Source organism: Ranitomeya imitator, chromosome 4 (assembly GCF_032444005.1).
Source record: "Ranitomeya imitator isolate aRanImi1 chromosome 4, aRanImi1.pri, whole genome shotgun sequence".
In the NCBI taxonomy this organism is placed as follows: domain Eukaryota; kingdom Metazoa; phylum Chordata; class Amphibia; order Anura; family Dendrobatidae; genus Ranitomeya; species Ranitomeya imitator.
The window spans coordinates 675,281,305-675,304,046 of record NC_091285.1 but is presented as its reverse complement, the minus strand read 5'-3'; positions in this window follow the sequence as shown (position 1 = coordinate 675,304,046).

Below are 22,742 nucleotides of genomic sequence, written 5' to 3'. Positions count from 1 at the left end.
ACTATAAGTATACACGCACGGGTTAACTTCACCCTGCGTGAAGGAAGCGATCCTGTTGCGTCACAGGACCGCGGTACCGCACATAGAGCGCGAGCAAGTAGTCAGTGAACACAACCCCAACACAGGATTGAAGTCCGATTAGACACTTGCTGGCACAACACCGCAACTGGGTGTGTAAGGAAACTAAATAATAATATAAAGGCACAAGAGTGCGTGCGGTGCCGCACTGACGGACGCCACTAACCACCCAGGCTTGGGTCAGGAAAGCGCAGAGCAAGCACACAGCGCCGTACTGGCGGACACAGCAACTGGTAGCTGTAATGTGTGTTACGTGCTGTTGGATAAGTCGGGCGCTAGATAGCAAACATACACCTTCCGCAAACAATCATTCAATAGGGAGGGTTATTTAAAGAGCGACTTTCACTCACAACACACACATATATTTACAAGACAATACTAGCGCATGGCCGTGCGGTCATGCGCAGTTTATATAGCTGCAGCACAGGAAGCTGCTACAGAATTTTGCCCTTTCAGGACCTGCCAAAAGGACCAATGGGATGTGCTGCAGTACCTGAGCATGTGACCCTCGATCTCCAACGGGAGATCCTGCCCTGGGCATGCTCAGACAGAGAAAAGCAGGACTTAGATCCAGAAACGTCCACTCGCCGCTGCCCAGCACTGGCTTCAATGGCAGAAGCAGGAAAAGCAGCAGTAACTCTTCGCACAGAGTCAGACTGAGCGAGACACTGGGATCGACGTCCCTGCTGAGCAGACTCCACTGCAGCTGGAGAAGAATGGGAGACCACAGCGGAGACGGATCGAGATTCCCCCTGTGCAGCAGAGGAAACTCGACTCCTAACAGATGGCACACACGACTGGCACTGAAGCACAAATGCCAATATTAGTCTCCCACTATTTTTTTTTTTTTTATTTCTTGGAGAATTGGCAAGAAATCAGGCCCACTGTTTGGCCGGCTTCACACTTGCGAGTTTTACGGACGTAAGAGCGCAGAAACTACGTCCGTAAAACTCGCAAAAAATACGGCACAATTATTCTCTATGCCCCTGCTCCTATTTGCCGTATTTTACTGATCAGTATTATACGGCTTTCTACGGCCGTACAAAATCGCAGCATGCTGCGTTTGTCACCGTACTGCGCAAGAAATACGCCAATGAAAGTCTATGGAAGCGTGAAAAATACGGATTACACACGGACAAGCAGTGTGACTTGCGAGAAATACGCAGCGCTGTTAGAGAGAAAAGCCGGCAATTCAGTGCGGTGTACAGAAATATCACACTGACAGCTTACAGTAGAATAGGTAGAATAAATGTGTACACATAGAATAGGTATATATATATATATATGTCAGTGAGACACATATATGTATATATATTAATATTTATTCCAGCGCTAGACAGCTTGAAAGCCGGTAATTCAATTACCGGCTTTTTCTTTCTCCTTCCTAAAACCCGACATGATTTGAGACATGGTTTACATACAGTAAACCATGTCTTCTCTCCATTTTTTTTGCAGATTCCACACTACTAATGTCAGTAGAGTGTATCTGCAAAATTTGGCCGTTCTAGCTCTTAAAATAAAGGGTTAAATGGCGGAAAAAATTGGCGTGGGCTCCCGCGCAATTTTCTCCACCAGAGTAGTAAAGCCAGTGACTGAGGGCAGATATTAATAGCCTGGAGAGGGTCCACGGTTATTGGCCTCCCCCCCCCTGGCTAAAAATATCTGCCCCCAGCCACCCCAGAACAGGCACATCTGGAAGATGCGCCTATTCTGGCACTTGGCCACTCTCTTCCCATTCCCGTGTAGCGGTGGGATATGGGGTAATGAAGGGTTAATGCCACCTTGCTATTGTAAGGTGACATTAAGCCTAATTAATAATGGAGAGGCGTCAATTTTGACACCTATCCATTATTAATCCAATTGTAGTAAAGGGTTAAATAAAAGACAAACACAATATTTAAAATTATTTTAATGAAATAAAAACAATGGTTGTTGGAGTATTTTATTCTACGCCCAATCCAGTCACTGAAGACCCTCGTTCTGTGAAAGAAAAAACATAATAAACCAACAATATACTTACCCTCCGCAGATCTGTAACGTCCAACGATGTAAATCCTTCTGAAGGGGTTAAAACAGTTTGCAGCAAGGAGCTTTGCTAATGCAGGCTGCTCCTCGCTGCAAAACCCCGGGGAATGAGTCTAAATATAGATCAATGAGCTATATTTAGCTTCATTTGCGGTGAGGCGCCCTCTGCTGGCTGTTCATAGATCGTGGGAACTTACCTAGAAAGCTCCCAGGCTTTCCGGGCGGCCGGAAATGACGTCATCGCCGACCCCGTCACATGATCGGGGGTCGGCGATGTGTCTCCATTGTAACCATAGAGGTCCTAGAGACCTCTATGGTTACTGATCACCGGTGGCTGTGAGCGCCACCCTGTGGTCGGCGCTCACAGCACACCTCCATTTCTGCTACATAGCAGCGATCAGCAGATCGCTGCTATGTAGCAGAGCCGATCGGGTTGTGCCTGCTTCTAGCCTCCCATGGAGGCTATTGAAGCATGGCAAAAGTTAAAAAAAAAAGTTAAAAAAATGTGAAAAAAATAAAAATATAAAAGTTTAAATCACCCCCCTTTTGCCCCAATCAAAATAAATCAATAAAAAAAAAATCAAATCTACACATATTTGGTATCGCCGCGCTCAGAATCGCCCGATCTATCAATTAAAAAAAAGCATTAACCTGATCGCTAAACGGCGTAGCGAGAAAAAAATTTGAAACGCCAGAATTACGTTTTTTAGGTCGCCACGACATTGCATTAAAATGTAATAACGGGCGATCAAAAGAACGTATCTGCACCAAAATGCTATCATTAAAAACATCAGCTCGGCACGCAAAAAATAAGCCCTCAACCGACCCCAGATCACGAAAAATGGAGACGCTACGAGTATCGGAAAATGGCGCAATTTTTTTTTTTTTTTTTTTTAGCAAAGTTTGGAATTTTTTTTCACCACTTAGATAAAAAATAACCTAGTCATGTTAGGTGTCAATGAACTCGTACTGACCTGGAGAATCATAATGGTAGGTCAGTTTTAGCATTTAGTGAACCTAGCAAAAAAGCCAAACAAAAAACAAGTGTGGGATTGCACTTTTTTTGCAATTTCACCGCACTTGGAATTTTTTTCCCGTTTTCTAGTACACGACATGCTAAAACCAATGATGTCGTTCAAAAGTACAACTTGTCCCGCAAAAAATAAGCCCTGACATGGCCAAATTGACGGAAAAATAAAAAAGTTATGGCTCTGGGAAGGAGGGGAGTGAAAAACGAACACGGAAAAACAAAAAATCCCAAGGTCATGAAGGGGTTAAACACAAAGTAACATGCCCGCTCATTAACTGTAAGCAAGGTATACTATGCTAATACATTGTTTTCCACATTGAAAGTTGAAAAGTTGTGAAATTAGTCCAAAAAATCATTGGAACTCACCAAAAACTGGTCTGATGGCCAGTACAGGGGTCAAACCAGCGAGCTTCTTCCCTTTGAAAAACTTGGACCTAAGTGTATGATGTTTCCCGGCGGTAAAAAGAAATTCTATGCTTTAGGAGATGCCAGCGGTTTATTTTTATTTTTTTTCTCCTGGAGAGTTTTTGCAAATGTTTTTGTTTGGCGTTCTCTGAAAGTGTTTTTTTTTGTGGTGGAAGGAGGGGGATAATTTTTGGATGTTTTTCTCAAATATAGTAACCATTTATTAACGATAGCATTTTTTGAGGAGTAAACACTCAGGCATCTTTTGAGCAATTCCACAGTGTTGTAAAAAAAAAAAAAAAGGAACGCCTTCATAGCAGAAAACCTCTGAACTAGGGTCATGTTGCTTCTTTTAGCCACTTGGCGTTTTTTGGAAGAACTCAACAGCTTGAAAGCATAAACAGCTATGTCCATTCTCACTAGAAATGAATGGGAAGATTATTTCTGGGCCACATTACAGGCGTTCTTTGGTGCGAATTTGCTAACAAACAAAAAAAACTGCAAAAAAAACATAAAAATTCTGAAAAAAAAGTAGCATTTCCTAAACTCATATGAACTCTAGCGTGGGAAAATATTCAGAAAAATGAATATTGCGGTGCTGCGCCCCCTGCTGGCAGAACCTCATATGAACTCTAGTTCATATGAGGTTATGCCAGCAGGGGGCGCAGCACCGCAAGTCTACGATGCTATGTTCCCCTGCATTCCATTCATTCCCCAGTTTTTACAACCAGGAGCAACAGCTGCATTAGCAGAGCTCCTGGTTGTAAATTTATTTAACCCCTTCAGATGGATTTACAGCGTGTGGACATGACTGGTCGCCGAGAAAATTATGGGATATTGTTGGTTTTTTATTTTATTTTTTTTCACAGAACAAGGGTCTTCAGGTAGATTAAGCGTAAAATAAAGATTTTAATACCCCATGTGTGTATTTATTTCATTAAAATACTTTATTCAAAATGTGTGTGTGAATTATTAACCCTTTACTGCTATTGGATTAATAATGGATAGGTGTCATAATTGACGCCTCTCCATTATTAATCCGGCTTAATGTCACCTTACAATAGCAAGATGACATTAACCCTTCATTACCCCATATCCCACCGCTACACGGGAATGGGAAGAGAGCGGCCAAGTGCCAGAATAGGCGCATCTTCCAGATGTGCCTTTTCTGGGGTGACTGGGGGCAGATGTTTTTAGCCGGGGGGGGCAATAACTGTGGACCCTCTCCAGGCTATTAATATCTGCCCTCAGTCACTGGCTTTACTACTCTGGCGGAGAAAATTGTGCGGGAGCCCACGCCAGTTTTTTCCGTGATTTAACTCTTTATTTTAACAGCTAGAGCCCCCAAATTTTGCACACAGACTCTTCTAACATTATTAGTGAGGAATATGTAAAAAAATAAGGGATATGAAAAGGTTTACTGTATGTAAACCATGTCTCATATCCTGTCGGGTTTGATAAGGAGATAGCAAAAGCCGGTAACTGAATTACTTTTATTCTATCTAGCTCTGTATGAAATATAAACATCTATAATATAACGCTGGGAGCGTCACTCTGTCCGAAGCCTCTATAGACTGCGCAAGCGCCGGCGTAGTCTGGGCCTCACAGAGCTACGCTCCCGGGAGATCGCGGTGTGCGTTCACACTGAACACACACCGCGATCTCCACCGCAGAAGCAGGGACCGCCAGGAGTATCGGCCTATATTCACCTGTCCCCGTTCCATCACTGAGCGGCGCCATCTTCCCGGTCTTCGGTCTGTGGCCTTCAGTTCAGAGGGCGCGATGACGCGCTTAATGCGCGCCGGCGCCGCCCTCTGACTGAACAGTCACGGCCAGGAGACCGGGAAGATGGCGGCGCTCAGCGATGGAACGGGGACAGACAGGTGAGTATAGTAAGTGCTGGGGGGGCCTGAGCTGGCGGCGATACCGGCACCTGACCCCCACAGCATGCCGGTGTCCCCGCCTGCTCAGGCCCCCCAGCACTCGGCGCCGAGCGGGTCAGAGGCAGTATGGGGACGCAGGATGGAGCAGCACATAAGGATGGGGACGCAGGATGGAGCAGCACATAAGGATGGGGACGCAGGATGGAGCAGCACATAAGGATGGGGACGCAGGATGGAGCAGCACATAAGGATGGGGACGCAGGATGGAGCAGCACATATGGATGGGGACGCAGGATGGAGCAGCACATAAGGATGGGGACGCAGGATGGAGCAGCACATAAGGATGGGGACGCAGGATGGAGCAGCACATAAGGATGGGGACGCAGGATGGAGCAGCACATAAGGATGGGGACGCAGGATGGAGCAGCACATATGGATGGGGACGCAGGATGGAGCAGCACATAAGGATGGGGACGCAGGATGGAGCAGCACATAAGGATGGGGACGCAGGATGGAGCAGCACATAAGGATGGGGACGCAGGATGGAGCAGCACATAAGGATGGGGACGCAGGATGGAGCAGCACATAAGGATGGGGACGCAGGATGGAGCAGCACATAACAGGATGGGGACGCAGGATGCAGCATGAACATAAGGATGGGGACGCAGGATGGGAGCAGCACATAAGGATGGGGATGCAGGACGGAGCAGCACATAACAGGATGGGGACGCAGGATGGAGCAGCACATAAGGATGGGGACGCAGGATGGGAGCAGCACATAAGGATGGGGACGCAGGATGGAGCAGCACATAAGGATGGGGACGCAGGATTGAGCAGCACATAAGGATGGGGACGCAGGATGCAGCATGAACATGAGGATGGGGACGCAGGATGCAGCATGAACATAAGGATGGGGACGCAGGATGGAGCAGCACATAAGGATGGGGACGCAGGATGGATCAGCACATAACAGGATGGGGACGCAGGATGGAGCAGCACATAAGGATGGGGACGCAGGATGGGAGCAGCACATAAGGATGGGGACGCAGGATGGAGCAGCACATAACAGGATGGGGACGCAGGATGGAGCAGCACATAAGGATGGGGACGCAGGATGGAGCAGCACATAAGGATGGGGACGCAGGATGCAGCATAAACATAAGGATGGGGACGCAGGATGCAGCATGAACATAAGGATGGGGACGCAGGATGCAGCAGCACATAAGGATGGGGACGCAGGATGCAGCATGAACATAAGGATGGGGACGCAGGATGGGAACAGCACATAAGGATGGGGACGCAGGATGCAGCAGCACATAAGGATGGGGACGCAGGATGCAGCAGCACATAAGGTTGGGGACGCAGGATGGAGCAGCACATAAGGATGGGGACGCAGGATTCAGCAGCACATAAGGATGGGGACGCAGGATGCAGCAGCACATAAGGTTGGGGACGCAGGATGGAGCAGCACATAAGGATGGGGACGCAGGATGGAGCAGCACATTTGGATGGGGACGCAGGATGGAGCAGCACATAAGGATGGGGACGCAGGATGGAGCAGCACATAACAGAATGGGGACGCAGGATGGAGCAGCACATAAGGATGGGGACGCAGGATGCAGCATGAACATAAGGATGGGGACGCAGGATGCAGCATGAACATAAGGATGGGGACGCAGGATGGAGCAGCACATAAGGATGGGGACGCAGGATGGAGCAGCACATAACAGGATGGGGACGCAGGATGGAGCAGCACATAAGGATGGGGACGCAGGAAGGGAGCAGCACATAAGGATGGGGACGCAGGATGGAGCAGCACATAACAGGATGGGGACGCAGGATGGAGCAGCACATAAGGATGGGGACGCAGGATGGGAGCAGCACATAAGGATGGGGACGCAGGATGGAGCAGCACATAAGGATGGGGACGCAGGATGGAGCAGCACATAAGGATGGGGACGCAGGATGCAGCATGAACATAAGGATGGGGACGCAGGATGCAGCAGCACATAAGGATGGGGACGCAGGATGCAGCATGAACATAAGGATGGGGACGCAGGATGGGAGCAGCACATAAGGATGGGGACGCAGGATGCAGCAGCACATAAGTATGGGGACGCAGGATGCAGCAGCACATAAGGATGGGGACGCAGGATGCAGCATGAACATAAGGATGGGGACGAAGGATGCAGCAGCACATAAGGATGGGGACGCAGGATGCAGCAGTACATAAGGATGGGGACGCAGGATGGAGCAGCACATAACAGGATGGGGACGCAGGATGGAGCAGCACATAAGGATGGGGACGCAGGATGGGAGCAGCACATAAGGATGGGGACGCAGGATGGAGCAGCACATAAGGATGGTGACGCAGGATGGAGCAGCACATAAGGATGGGGACGCAGGATGCAGCATGAACATAAGGATGGGGACGCAGGATGCAGCATGAACATAAGGATGGGGACGCAGGATGGAGCAGCACATAAGGATGGGGACGCAGGATGGAGCAGCACATAACAGGATGGGGACGCAGGATGGAGCAGCACATAAGGATGGGGACGCAGGATGCAGCAGCACATAAGGATGGGGACGCAGGATGCAGCAGTACATAAGGATGGGGACGCAGGATGGAGCAGCACATAACAGGATGGGGACGCAGGATGGAGCAGCACATAAGGATGGGGACGCAGGATGGGAGCAGCACATAAGGATGGGGACGCAGGATGGAGCAGCACATAAGGATGGTGACGCAGGATGGAGCAGCACATAAGGATGGGGACGCAGGATGCAGCATGAACATAAGGATGGGGACGCAGGATGCAGCATGAACATAAGGATGGGGACGCAGGATGGAGCAGCACATAAGGATGGGGACGCAGGATGGAGCAGCACATAACAGGATGGGGACGCAGGATGGAGCAGCACATAAGGATGGGGACGCAGGATGGGAGCAGCACATAAGGATGGGGACGCAGGATGGGAGCAGCACATAAGGATGGGGACGCAGGATGGAGCAGCACATTTGGATGGGGACGCAGGATGGAGCAGCACATAAGGATGGGGACGCAGGATGGAGCAGCACATAACAGAATGGGGACGCAGGATGCAGCATGAACATAAGGATGGGGACGCAGGATGGGAGCAGCACATAAGGATGGGGATGCAGGATGGAGCAGCACATAACAGGATGGGGACGCAGGATGGAGCAGCACATAAGGATGGGGACGCAGGATGGGAGCAGCACATAAGGATGGGGACGCAGGATGGAGCAGCACATAAAGATGGGGACGCAGGATGGAGCAGCACATAAGGATGGGGACGCAGGATGCAGCATGAACATAAGGATGGGGACGCAGGATGCAGCATGAACATAAGGATGGGGACGCAGGATGGAGCAGCACATAAGGATGGGGACGCAGGATGGAGCAGCACATAACAGGATGGGGACGCAGGATGGAGCAGCACATAAGGATGGGGACGCAGGATGGGAGCAGCACATAAGGATGGGGACGCAGGATGGAGCAGCACATAACAGGATGGGGACGCAGGATGGAGCAGCACATAAGGATGGGGACGCAGGATGGGAGCAGCACATAAGGATGGGGACGCAGGATGGAGCAGCACATAAGGATGGGGACGCAGGATGGAGCAGCACATAAGGATGGGGACGCAGGATGCAGCATGAACATAAGGATGGGGACGCAGGATGCAGCATGAACATAAGGATGGGGACGCAGGATGCAGCAGCACATAAGGATGGGGACGCAGGATGCAGCATGAACATAAGGATGGGGACGCAGGATGGGAGCAGCACATAAGGATGGGGACGCAGGATGCAGCAGCACATAAGTATGGGGACGCAGGATGCAGCAGCACATAAGGATGGGGACGCAGGATGCAGCATGAACATAAGGATGGGGACGCAGGATGCAGCAGCACATAAGGATGGGGACGCAGGATGCAGCAGTACATAAGGATGGGGACGCAGGATGGAGCAGCACATAACAGGATGGGGACGCAGGATGGAGCAGCACATAAGGATGGGGACGCAGGATGGGAGCAGCACATAAGGATGGGGACGCAGGATGGAGCAGCACATAAGGATGGTGACGCAGGATGGAGCAGCACATAAGGATGGGGACGCAGGATGCAGCAGCACATAAGTATGGGGACGCAGGATGCAGCAGCACATAAGGATGGGGACGCAGGATGGGAGCAGCACATAAGGATGGGGACGCAGGATGGAGCAGCACATAAGGATGGTGACGCAGGATGGGAGCAGCACATAAGGATGGGGACGCAGGATGCAGCAGCACATAAGTATGGGGACGCAGGATGCAGCAGCACATAAGGATGGGGACGCAGGATGCAGCATGAACATAAGGATGGGGACGCAGGATGCCGCAGCACATAAGGATGGGGACGCAGGATGCAGCAGTACATAAGGATGGGGACGCAGGATGGAGCAGCACATAACAGGATGGGGACGCAGGATGGAGCAGCACATAAGGATGGGGACGCAGGATGGGAGCAGCACATAAGGATGGGGACGCAGGATGGAGCAGCACATAAGGATGGTGACGCAGGATGGAGCAGCACATAAGGATGGGGACGCAGGATGCAGCAGCACATAAGTATGGGGACGCAGGATGCAGCAGCACATAAGGATGGGGACGCAGGATGGGAGCAGCACATAAGGATGGGGACGCAGGATGGAGCAGCACATAAGGATGGTGACGCAGGATGGGAGCAGCACATAAGGATGGGGACGCAGGATGCAGCAGCACATAAGTATGGGGACGCAGGATGCAGCAGCACATAAGGATGGGGACGCAGGATGCAGCATGAACATAAGGATGGGGACGCAGGATGCAGCAGCACATAAGGATGGGGACGCAGGATGCAGCAGTACATAAGGATGGGGACGCAGGATGGAGCAGCACATAACAGGATGGGGACGCAGGATGGAGCAGCACATAAGGATGGGGACGCAGGATGGGAGCAGCACATAAGGATGGGGACGCAGGATGGAGCAGCACATAAGGATGGTGACGCAGGATGGAGCAGCACATAAGGATGGGGACGCAGGATGCAGCATGAACATAAGGATGGGGACGCAGGATGCAGCATGAACATAAGGATGGGGACGCAGGATGGAGCAGCACATAAGGATGGGGACGCAGGATGGAGCAGCACATAACAGGATGGGGACGCAGGATGGAGCAGCACATAAGGATGGGGACGCAGGATGGGAGCAGCACATAAGGATGGGGACGCAGGATGGAGCAGCACATAACAGGATGGGGACGCAGGATGGAGCAGCACATAAGGATGGGGACGCAGGATGGGAGCAGCACATAAGGATGGGGACGCAGGATGGAGCAGCACATAAGGATGGGGACGCAGGATGGAGCAGCACATAAGGATGGGGACGCAGGATGCAGCATGAACATAAGGATGGGGACCCAGGATGCAGCATGAACATAAGGATGGGGACGCAGGATGCAGCAGCACATAAGGATGGGGACGCAGGATGCAGCATGAACATAAGGATGGGGACGCAGGATGGGAGCAGCACATAAGGATGGGGACGCAGGATGCAGCAGCACATAAGTATGGGGACGCAGGATGCAGCAGCACATAAGGATGGGGACGCAGGATGCAGCATGAACATAAGGATGGGGACGCAGGATGCAGCAGCACATAAGGATGGGGACGCAGGATGCAGCAGTACATAAGGATGGGGACGCAGCATGGAGCAGCACATAAGGATGGGGACGCAGGATGCAGCAGCACATAAGGATGGGGACGCAGGATGCAGCAGCACATAAGGATGGGGACGCAGGATGCAGCAGCACATAAGGATGGGGACGCAGGATGCAGCAGCACATAAGGATGGGGACGCAGGATGGAGCAGCACATAAGGATGGGGACGCAGGATGGGAGCAGCACATAAGGATGGGGACGCAGGATGGAGCAGCACATAAGGATGGGGACGCAGGATGCAGCAGCACATAAGGATGGGGACGCAGGATGCAGCAGCACATAAGGATGGGGACGCAGGATGCAGCAGCACATAAGGATGGGGACGCAGGATGGAGCAGCGCATGACAGGATGGGGACGCATGATGGAGCAGCGCATGACAGGATGGGGACGCAGGATGGAGCAGCGCATGACAGGATGGGGACGCAGGATGGGAGCAGCGCATCACAGGATGAGAGCAGCGCATCACAGGATGGGGACGCAGGATGGGAGCAGCGCATGACAGGATGGGGACGCAGGATGGGAGCAGCGCATGACAGGAAAGGGAACGCAGGATGGAGCAGCACATGACAGGATGGGGACGCAGGATGGAACAGCGCATGACAGGATGGGGACGCAGAATGGAGCAGCACATGACAGGATGGGGACGCAGGATGGAGCAGCGCATGACAGGATGGGGACGCAGGATGGAGCAGCACATACCATGATGGAGACAATATACCAATATAAACGCTCGCCACCCGGGCGTAGAACGGGTTCAATAGCTAGTATGTATATATATCTATATACAGTCATGGACAAAAATTTTGAGAATAAGACAAATATAAATTTTTCCAAAGTCTACTGCTTCATTTTTTCTAATGGCAATTTGCATATACTCCTGAATGTCAGAGTGATCAGCTTAACAGCAATTATTGTACTTGCAAAGTCAATATTTGCCCAGAAAATGAACATTAACCCCCAAAACACATTTCAACATCATTGCAGTCCTGCCTTAAAAGGAGCAGCTAACATGGTTTTAGTGATTGATCCATTAACACAGGTGTGGGTGTTGAAGAGGACAGGGCTAGCGATCAATCAGTCATGATTAAGTAAGAATGACATCACTGGACACTTTAAAAGGAGGCTGGTGCTTGGTATCATTGTTTCTCTTCAGTTAACCATGGTTATCTCTAAAGAAACACGTGCAGCCATCATTGCACTGCACAAAAATGGCCTAACAGGGAAGAGTGTCGCAGCTGCAAAGATTGCACCTCAGTCAACAATCTATCGCATCATCAAGAACTTCAAGGAGAGAGCTTCCATTGTTGTCCAAAAGGCTCCTGGGCGCCCAAGAAAGACCAGCAAGCGCCAGGACCGTATCTTAAAACTGTTTCAGCTGCGGGATCGGACTACCAGCAGTGCCGAGCTTGCTCAGGAATGGCAGCAGGCTGGTGTGAGTGCTTCTGCACGCACTGTGAGGCGGAGACTCTTTGAGCAAGGCCTGGTTTCAAGGAGGGCAGCAAAGAAGCCACTTCTCTCCAGAAAAAACATCAGGGACCGACTGATATTCTGCAAAAGGAACAGGGAGTGGACTGCTGAGGACTGTGGCAAAGTCATTTTCTCTGATGAATCCCCTTTTCGATTGTTTGGGACATCTGGAAAACATCTTATTCGGAGAAGAAGAGGTGAGCGGTACCATCAATCTTGTCTCATGCCAACTGTAAAGCATCCTGAAACCATTCGTGTGTGGGGTTGCTTCTCAGCCAAGGGAATCGGCCTAAAAACACAGCCATGAATAAAGAATGGTACCAGAATGTCCTCCAAGAGCAACTTCTCCCAACCGTCCAAGAGCAGTTTGGCGCCCAACAATGCCTTTTCCAGCATGATGGAGCACCTTGCCATAAAGCAAAGGTGATAACTAAATGGCTCATGGAACAAAACATAGAGATTTTGGGTCCATGGCCTGGAAACTCCCTAGATCTTAATCCCATTGAGAACTTGTGGTCAATCATCAAGAGACGGGTGGACAAACAAAAACCAACAAATTCTGGCAAAATGCAAGCATTGATTATGCAAGAATGGACTGCTATCAGTCAGGATTTGGTCCAGAAGTTGTTTGAGAGCATGCCAGGGAGAATTGCAGAGGTCCTGAAGAAGAAGGGTCAACACTGCAAATATTGACTTGCTGCATTAACTCATTCTAACTGTCAATATAACCTATTGGTACTCATAATATGATTGCAATTATATTTCTGTATGTGATATAAACATCAGACAAACACTAATAAAAACCAGAGGGCAGCAGATCATGTGAAAATATAATTTTGGTGTCATTCTCAAAAATTTTGGCCATGACTGTATATGTGTGTCTCACTGACATATATATACAGGGGCGTATCCAGGGGGGGGCAGCCGGGGCATGTGCCCCGGGCGCAGCCGACAGGGGGGCGCCAGCGGGCCGCCTGATGATGTGGCGGTCCAAGGAGGCTCCCCGTCGGCGGCATTCTGCTGCCCCCACAGTCTGAGATAATCCCGTTCTCTGAGCCGGCTGTCAAATTGACAGCCGGCTCAGAGAAAGTGCTGGGCGCCGTAGTCAAATCCCAAGGTGTACAGCGACGCCGCGGCTGTGCCGCCGCTGTCGCTAGTACCCTTAGTACCCTTGGCTTGCCTGGCTGTTGTGAACTGTGATCCCTTCTGACGACCGCTGAGGTGCCGCTGACCGCTGCTGGCACTTCCGCATCAGTGAAGCGCCAGCAGCGGTGACGTCACTCTCTCTTCACACACAGACACAGCAGGGCAGGCGAAGCACAGGCTGCTGCTTTGCGGTGTTGTTGGACGGTGGTAAGTGTGCTCCAGCTCCAGACCGCGGGGACCGGCTGGGTAATGGAGCTGAAGACACCTACCGAACCTAGATTAGAATCTGATAACATTTGATATTTAAGGGGGCTGGTTGGTTTGGGGGGTTGGTCGGCTATATGGAGCCTGCAGCCAGGATAAGGAGGGAGCAGGGGCCAGGGGCAATGGTCGGTAGTAAATTGTGTGTGTGTATATAGAGGTGAGAGGTGCTGTGTGTGTGTTGTGCATGTGTATATAAGTGAGAGGTGCTGTGTGTGTCTATTGTGTGTGTATATAAGTGAGAGGTGCTGTGTGTGTCTATTGTGTGTGTATATAGGTGAGAGGTGCTGTGTGTGTGTCTATTGTGTGTGTATATAAGTGAGAGGTGCTGTGTGTGTGTTGTGCGTGTGTATATAAGTGAGAGGTGCTGTGTGTGTTGTGCGTGTGTGTATATAAGTGAGAGGTGCTGTGTGTGTCTATTGTGTGTGTATATAAGTGAGAGGTGCTGTGTGTGTGTTGTGCGTGTGTGTATATAAGTGAGAGGTGCTGTGTGTGTGTGTGTATATAGAGGTGAGAGGTGCTGTGTGTGTGTGTATATAGAGGTGAGAGGTGCTGTGTGTGTGTTGTGCATGTGTATATAAGTGAGAGGTGCTGTGTGTGTCTATTGTGTGTGTATATAAGTGAGAGGTGCTGTGTGTGTTGTGCGTGTGTGTATATAAGTGAGAGGTGCTGTGTGTGTCTATTGTGTGTGTATATAAGTGAGAGGTGCTGTGTGTGTTGTGCATGTGTGTATATAAGTGAGAGGTGCTGTGTGTGTCTATTGTGTGTGTATATAAGTGAGAGGTGCTGTGTGTGTCTATTGTGTGTGTATATAAGTGAGAGGTGCTGTGTGTGTTGTGCATGTGTGTATATAAGTGAGAGGTGCTGTGTGTGTCTATTGTGTGTGTATATAAGTGAAAGGTGCTGTGTGTGTTGTGTGTGTATATAAGTGAGAGGTGCTGTGTGTGTGTTGTGCATGTGTGTATATAAGTGAGAGGTGCTGTGTGTGTCTATTGTGTGTGTATATAAGTGAGAGGTGCTGTGTGTGTCTATTGTGTGTGTATATAAGTGAGAGGTGCTGTGTGTGTGTTGCGCGTGTGTATATAAGTGAGAGGTGCTGTGTGTGTTGTGCGTGTGTGTATATAAGTGAGAGGTGCTGTGTGTGTCTATTGTGTGTGTATATAAGTGAGAGGTGCTGTGTGTGTGTTGTGCGTGTGTGTATATAAGTGAGAGGTGCTGTGTGTGTGTGTATATAGAGGTGAGAGGTGCTGTGTGTGTGTTGTGCATGTGTATATAAGTGAGAGGTGCTGTGTGTGTGTTGTGCGTGTGTATATAAGTGAGAGGTGCTGTGTGTGTTGTGCGTGTGTATATAAGTGAGAGGTGCTGTGTGTGTTGTGCGTGTGTGTATATAAGTGAGAGGTGCTGTGTGTGTTGTGCATGTGTGTATATAAGTGAGAGGTGCTGTGTGTGTCTATTGTGTGTGTATATAAGTGAGAGGTGCTGTGTGTGTCTATTGTGTGTGTATATAAGTGAGAGGTGCTGTGTGTGTTGTGCGTGTGTGTATATAAGTGAGAGGTGCTGTGTGTGTTGTGCGTGTGTGTATATAAGTGAGAGGTGCTGTGTGTGTCTATTGTGTGTGTATATAAGTGAGAGGTGCTGTGTGTGTGTTGTGCGTGTGTGTATACAAGTGAGAGGTGCTGTGTGTGTTGTGCGTGTATGTATATAAGTGAGAGGTGCTGTGTGTGTCTATTGTGTGTGTATATAAGTGAGAGGTGCTGTGTGTGTCTATTGTGTGTGTATATAAGTGAGAGGTGCTGTGTGTGTTGTGCGTGTGTGTATATAAGTGAGAGGTACTGTGTGTGTTGTGCGTGTGTGTATATAAGTGAGAGGTGCTGTGTGTGTCTATTGTGTGTGTATATAAGTGAGAGGTGCTGTGTGTGTGTTGTGCGTGTGTGTATACAAGTGAGAGGTGCTGTGTGTGTTGTGCGTGTGTGTTTATAAGTGAGAGGTGCTGTGTGTGTTGTGCGTGTGTGTATATAAGTGAGAGGTGCTGTGTGTGTTGTGCGTGTATGTATATAAGTGAGAGGTGCTGTGTGTGTTGTGCGTGTGTGTTTATAAGTGAGAGGTGCTGTGTGTGTTGTGCGTGTGTGTATATAAGTGAGAGGTGCTGTGTGTGTTGTGCGTGTGTGTATATAAGTGAGAGGTGCTGTGTGTGTTGTGCGTGTATGTATATAAGTGAGAGGTGCTGTGTGTGTTGTGCGTGTGTGTATATAAGTGAGAGGTGCTGTGTGTGTTGTGCGTGTATGTATATAAGTGAGAGGTGCTGTGTGTGTCTATTGTGTGTGTATATAAGTGAGAGGTGCTGTGTGTGTGTTGTGCGTGTGTGTATACAAGTGAGAGGTGCTGTGTGTGTTGTGCGTGTGTGTTTATAAGTGAGAGGTGCTGTGTGTGTTGTGCGTGTGTGTATATAAGTGAGAGGTGCTGTGTGTGTATATTGTGTGTGTATATAAGTGAGAGGTGCTGTGTGTGTTGTGCGTGTGTGTATATAAGTGAGAGGTGCTGTGTGTGTTGTGCGTGTGTGTATATAAGTGAGAGGTGCTGTGTGTGTCTATTGTGTGTGTATATAAGTGAGAGGTGCTGTGTGTGTTGTGCGTGTATGTATATAAGTGAGAGGTGCTGTGTGTGTCTATTGTGTGTGTATATAAGTGAGAGGTGCTGTGTGTGTTGTGCGTGTGTGTATATAAGTGAGAGGTGCTGTGTGTGTTGTGCGTGTATGTATATAAGTGAGAGGTGCTGTGTGTGTCTATTGTGTGTGTATATAAGTGAGAGGTGCTGTGTGTGTGTTGTGCGTGTGTATATAAGTGAGAGGTGCTGTGTGTGTTGTGCGTGTGTGTATATAAGTGAGAGGTGCTGTGTGTGTCTATTGTGTGTGTATATAAGTGAGAGGTGCTGTGTGTGTGTTGTGCGTGTGTGTATATAAGTGAGAGGTGCTGTGTGTGTGTGTATATAGAGGTGAGAGGTGCTGTGTGTGTGTTGTGCATGTGTATATAAGTGAGAGGTGCTGTGTGTGTGTTGTGCGTGTGTATATAAGTGAGAGGTGCTGTGTGTGTTGTGCGTGTGTATATAAGTGAGAGGTGCTGTGTGTGTTGTGCGTGTGTGTATATAAGTGAGAGGTGCTGTGTGTGTTGTGCATGTGTGTATATAAGTGAGAGGTGCTGTGTGTGTCTATTGTGTGTGTATATAAGTGAGAGGTGCTGTGTGTGTCTATTGTGTGTGTATATAAGTGAGAGGTACTGTGTGTGTTGTGCGTGTGTGTATATAAGTGAGAGGTGCTGTGTGTGTTGTGCGTGTGTGTATATAAGTGAGAGGTGCTGTGTGTGTCTATTGTGTGTGTATATAAGTGAGAGGTGCTGTGTGTGTGTTGTGCGTGTGTGTATACAAGTGAGAGGTGCTGTGTGTGTTGTGCGTGTATGTATATAAGTGAGAGGTGCTGTGTGTGTCTATTGTGTGTGTATATAAGTGAGAGGTGCTGTGTGTGTGTTGTGCGTGTGTGTATACAAGTGAGAGGTGCTGTGTGTGTTGTGCGTGTGTGTTTATAAGTGAGAGGTGCTGTGTGTGTTGTGCGTGTATGTATATAAGTGAGAGGTGCTGTGTGTGTCTATTGTGTGTGTATATAAGTGAGAGGTGCTGTGTGTGTGTTGTGCGTGTGTGTATACAAGTGAGAGGTGCTGTGTGTGTTGTGCGTGTGTGTTTATAAGTGAGAGGTGCTGTGTGTGTTGTGCGTGTGTGTATATAAGTGAGAGGTGCTGTGTGTGTTGTGCGTGTATGTATATAAGTGAGAGGTGCTGTGTGTGTCTATTGTGTGTGTATATAAGTGAGAGGTGCTGTGTGTGTGTTGTGCGTGTGTGTATACAAGTGAGAGGTGCTGTGTGTGTTGTGCGTGTGTGTTTATAAGTGAGAGGTGCTGTGTGTGTTGTGCGTGTGTGTATATAAGTGAGAGGTGCTGTGTGTGTCTATTGTGTGTGTATATAAGTGAGAGGTGCTGTGTGTGTTGTGCGTGTGTGTATATAAGTGAGAGGTGCTGTGTGTGTTGTGCGTGTGTGTATATAAGTGAGAGGTGCTGTGTGTGTCTATTGTGTGTGTATATAAGTGAGAGGTGCTGTGTGTGTTGTGCGTGTGTGTATATAAGTGAGAGGTGCTGTGTGTGTTGTGCGTGTATGTATATAAGTGAGAGGTGCTGTGTGTGTCTATTGTGTGTGTATATAAGTGAGAGGTGCTGTGTGTGTTGTGCGTGTGTGTATATAAGTGAGAGGTGCTGTGTGTGTTGTGCGTGTATGTATATAAGTGAGAGGTGCTGTGTGTGTCTATTGTGTGTGTATATAAGTGAGAGGTGCTGTGTGTGTTGTGCGTGTGTGTATATAAGTGAGAGGTGCTGTGTGTGTTGTGCGTGTATGTATATAAGTGAGAGGTGCTGTGTGTGTTGTGCGTGTGTGTATATAAGTGAGAGGTGCTGTGTGTGTCTATTGTGTGTGTATATAAGTGAGAGGTGCTGTGTGTGTGTTGTGCGTGTGTGTATATAAGTGAGAGGTGCTGTGTGTGTTGTGCATGTGTGTATATAAGTGAGAGGTGCTGTGTGTGTCTATTGTGTGTGTATATAAGTGAGAGGTGCTGTGTGTGTTGTGCGTGTGTGTATATAAGTGAGAGGTGCTGTGTGTGTCTATTGTGTGTGTATATAAGTGAGAGGTGCTGTGTGTGTTCTGCGTGTATATAAGTGAGAGGTGCTGTGTGTGTTGTGCGTGTATGTATATAAGTGAGAGGTGCTGTGTGTGTCTATTGTGTGTGTATATAAGTGAGAGGTGCTGTGTGTGTTGTGCGTGTGTGTATATAAGTGAGAGGTGCTGTGTGTGCCTATTGTGTGTGTATATAAGTGAGAGGTGCTGTGTGTGTCTATTGTGTGTGTATATAAGTGAGAGGTGCTGTGTGTGTTGTGCATGTGTATATAAGTGAGAGGTGCTGTGTGTGTGTGTTGTGCGTGTGTGTATATAAGTGAGAGGTGCTGTGTGTGTGTTGTGCGTGTGTGTATATAAGTGAGAGGTGCTGTGTGTGTTGTGCGTGTGTGTATATAAGTGAGAGGTGCTGTGTGTGTGTTGTGCGTGTGTGTATATAAGTGAGAGGTTCTGTGTGTGTGTTGTGCGTGTGTGTATATAAGTGAGAGGTGCTGTGTGTGTTGTGCGTGTGTGTATATAAGTGAGAGGTGCTGTGTGTGTTGTGCGTGTGTGTATGTAAGTGAGAGGTGCTGTGTGTGTGTTGTGCGTGTGTGTATATAAGTGAGAGGTGCTGTGTGTGTTGTGCGTGTGTGTATATAAGTGAGAGGTGCTGTGTGTGTGTTGTGCGTGTGTGTATATAAGTGAGAGGTGCTGTGTGTGTGTTGTGCGTGTGTGTATATAAGTGAGAGGTGCTGTGTGTGTTGTGCGTGTGTGTATATAAGTGAGAGGTGCTGTGTGTGTTGTGCGTGTGTGTATATAAGTGAGAGGTGCTGTGTGTGTTGTGCGTGTGTGTATATAAGTGAGAGGTGCTGTGTGTGTTGTGCATGTGTGTATATAAGTGAGAGGTGCTGTGTGTGTCTATTGTGTGTGTATATAAGTGAGAGGTGCTGTGTGTGTCTATTGTGTGTGTATATAAGTGAGAGGTGCTGTGTGTGTTGTGCATGTGTATATAAGTGAGAGGTGCTGTGTGTGTGTGTTGTGCGTGTGTGTATATAAGTGAGAGGTGCTGTGTGTGTGTTGTGCGTGTGTGTATATAAGTGAGAGGTGCTGTGTGTGTTGTGCGTGTGTGTATATAAGTGAGAGGTGCTGTGTGTGTGTTGTGCGTGTGTGTATATAAGTGAGAGGTTCTGTGTGTGTGTTGTGCGTGTGTGTATATAAGTGAGAGGTGCTGTGTGTGTTGTGCGTGTGTGTATATAAGTGAGAGGTGCTGTGTGTGTTGTGCGTGTGTGTATGTAAGTGAGAGGTGCTGTGTGTGTGTTGTGCGTGTGTGTATATAAGTGAGAGGTGCTGTGTGTGTTGTGCGTGTGTGTATATAAGTGAGAGGTGCTGTGTGTGTGTTGTGCGTGTGTGTATATAAGTGAGAGGTGCTGTGTGTGTGTTGTGCGTGTGTGTATATAAGTGAGAGGTGCTGTGTGTGTTGTGCGTGTGTGTATATAAGTGAGAGGTGCTGTGTGTGTGTTGTGCGTGTGTGTATATAAGTGAGAGGTTCTGTGTGTGTGTTGTGCGTGTGTGTATATAAGTGAGAGGTGCTGTGTGTGTGTTGTGCGTGTGTGTATATAAGTGAGAGGTGCTGTGTGTGTGTTTTGTGTGTGCGTGCATGCATAGCAGAGATGTAAATGGTTTTGTAAGGGCAATGATGGGGAGAGGGCAATAATTGGGATGGAGGGGGAGGAGGAGATGATGGATGTGGTGGAATGGACAATGATGGAGGTGGCAATGATGGAGGTGGAATGGGCAATGATGGGGTTAGGGGGAGGAAATGATGGAGGTGGTGGAATGGGCAATGATGGGGAGAGGCAATGATGGAGGGGGAAATTGGAATGGGCAAAGATGGTGGTGGGGGAGAAGGAAATCATGGAGGTGGTGGAAAGGGCAATAATGAGGGGGGGAAGAAATGATGGAGGTGGTAGAATGGACAAGGATGGTGGTGGTGGAAAGCACACTGATGATATTGGAGGGGGGGGAAATGATGGAGGTGGTCGAATGGGCAAGTATGGTGATGGCGGCGGAAAGGAGAATGATGATGGTGGTGGAAAGGGCCAAGATGGGGATGGTGGGGGAAGAGAAAATGATGGGTATGGTGGAAAAGGCAAAGGAGGAAATGATGGAGGTGGTGGAATGAGAGGGGAAGGAATGGGAGGTTGTGGAATGAGAAGGAAGGGGAATAGTGTGAGGAGACAGTATGGGGGGAGAAAAATGAGTGGGCACAGAATAGAAACTGAGCAGAGGGGGCGTAGCATGGGGGGACAGTGTAAGGGCACAGCCAGGAGGGGACAGTATACCAAGGAGGGGGAGTGTGATGAGAGAGTACAGTATAAATACTAGGCCCTATAGGGGGGACACAGTGTGAGAGGCCAGTGTGAAGAGGGGGCCGGTATGGAAAGGAGAGGTCAGTGTGAAGAGCATGAACCATAAGAGGGACAGTGTGGGGGTCATATTTTATGCAGACAATATAGTGAGGGGCAGTTTTTTATTCAGGAGCATTATAATGACACTTGTATCTTTAAGGGCATCATGTGGAGATTTTCTGCAAAAGAGCGGAGAAGATGGAAGTCTGCAGAGACGGCTGTGGATGAGAAAACTCATCATGGGGTCTGGACAAGATGAAGAAAAGAAGGAGAACGGCTCGAGAGACGACGCCATCTATAAGGTACCTCGATGTAAATGGTATTTGTGATGCTAACTAACTGTCATGTTTTTATTTATGTTCGGAGCATTAAAGGGGATGTCCAGGTTTGTGATGAGTCTGCAGTCATTCTTTGTGACTACAGACTTCTAAGTTCTCACAGTGCGCCCTGCACGCTGTCAGGATTCTCTTGTGCTGGTGATTTACATACATGCAGCCATGCGCTGACTAGACATATGTGGCCTCACTCAATGTAAACGAACTCAGCGAGGCCGGGCACATCTAGTCAGAATGTGGTCAGAAGTATCCAAATCACATGCTTGTGCTGACATGACCGTCCACCGGCAAGGGAGAATCCTAAAAGTGTGCAGTGCGTGTGTTGTGAAGCTGCGATGTCAGGATTCAGCTCTGCAGGTTCCAGTAATCGTCACATGGACCCTTTACTCATATGCGACTTTCATACTTGTGGTCCTGTGACATCGAGCTTCTCTGCTGCTTCTGTTTTTCACTGAACATTGAGAGCATTAGGGAGAGGAGCTCGTGAGTACATGACTACAGTGTGAAAATCGCACATGTCCTGGGGGGGGGGAGACGCCAAAATGAATTCTTGCCCCGGGTGCCAGAAACCCTAGATACGCCTCTGTATATATATATATATATATATATATATATATATATATATATCTATCCCTATACTATTTGTACACATTTATTCTACCTATTCTACTGTAACCTGCCAGTGTGATGTTACTGTACACCGCACTGAATTGCCGGCTTTTCTCTAGAACACCGCTGCGTATTTCTCGCAACTCACACCGATTGTCCGTGTGTAATCCGTATTTTTCTCACCCCCATAGGCTACGTGCACACCTGCAAATATTTCCAGACTGATTTTGGTAAATCCGCAGGTAAATCGCACCGCGGATTTACCTCTTTTTTCTTTTTTCTGTGGATTTTGTGCGGATTCCACCTGCGGTTTTACACCTGCGGATTCCTATTATGGAGCAGGTGTGTAAACCGCTGCGGAATCCGCACAAAGAATTAACATGCTGCGCAATAAACAGCGCTACGTTTCTGCGCGTTTTTTTTTTCCGCAGCGTGCGCACTGCGGATTTTGTTTTCCATAGGTTTACATGGTACTGTAAACTCGGGGAAAATTGCTCCGGATTCGCAGCAAAATCCGCAACGTGTGCACATACCCTTAGACTTTCATTGGCGGATTTTTTGCGCGATATGCTGACAAACGCAACATGCTGCGATTTTCTACGCCCGTAAAATACGGCTGCGAAATATGCGGCAGATAGGAGCT